The sequence below is a fragment of the Coregonus lavaretus genome (assembly GCF_964263955.1).
Source record: "Coregonus lavaretus genome assembly, chromosome: 32".
Lineage (NCBI taxonomy): Eukaryota > Metazoa > Chordata > Actinopteri > Salmoniformes > Salmonidae > Coregonus > Coregonus lavaretus.
In genome coordinates this window covers 34,053,010-34,053,454 of record NC_140019.1, presented here as the reverse complement: position 1 = coordinate 34,053,454, position 445 = coordinate 34,053,010, and the positions used below count along the sequence as shown (strand labels likewise).

At 40.2% G+C, this 445-nt stretch overlaps 1 protein-coding gene across 1 annotated transcript in view; it reads right to left on the bottom strand.

Annotated features, from left to right (window-relative positions):
* Window positions 1-394: 394 nt before the first annotated feature.
* The window catches only part of LOC311107320 (uncharacterized protein), a 10,118-nt gene continuing 10,067 nt past the window's right edge, over window positions 395-445 (bottom strand). The window contains exon 7 of the mRNA XM_084149805.1: window positions 395-445. This exon is cut by the window's right edge and continues 662 nt beyond it. The gene's annotated coding sequence lies outside the window, so the exon portion shown is untranslated.

The window sequence follows — 445 nt, the reverse complement described above, 5'->3', positions numbered from 1 at the left end:
GGAGATTAGATTTCCCTGTGCAAAACGTATTCATCTGAGACAAAAACCTGTCTGCAGATATCACTGATACCAAATGGCACCCTTGCTTTTAGTTGTGTGTTGTATTCAGATTCAATGGTTACGTCCCAAATAGCACCCTATTCACTGGGCCCTGGGGAAAGGTAGCACCCTATGTAGGGAAGAGGGTGCCATTTGGGATTAGAATTTTAAGAAGCTACATTGGCAATATGCTGTAGCCTTGGTGAGGACTGACACCAGCAGGTATGGATGGGAGATGATTTGACACTGGAAAGTAACTACCCATCTTCAGTTACCCCTCTCAGCTGATTGGTGACGCAGAGTTATTCCAGGGAAATTAGAACGACCAAAAAAAACATTGAATAGTTTTTTTTTTTTTTTTACTTTAGTTATATTTGTTATAAGAAATGACAACATCTGAAGTTGA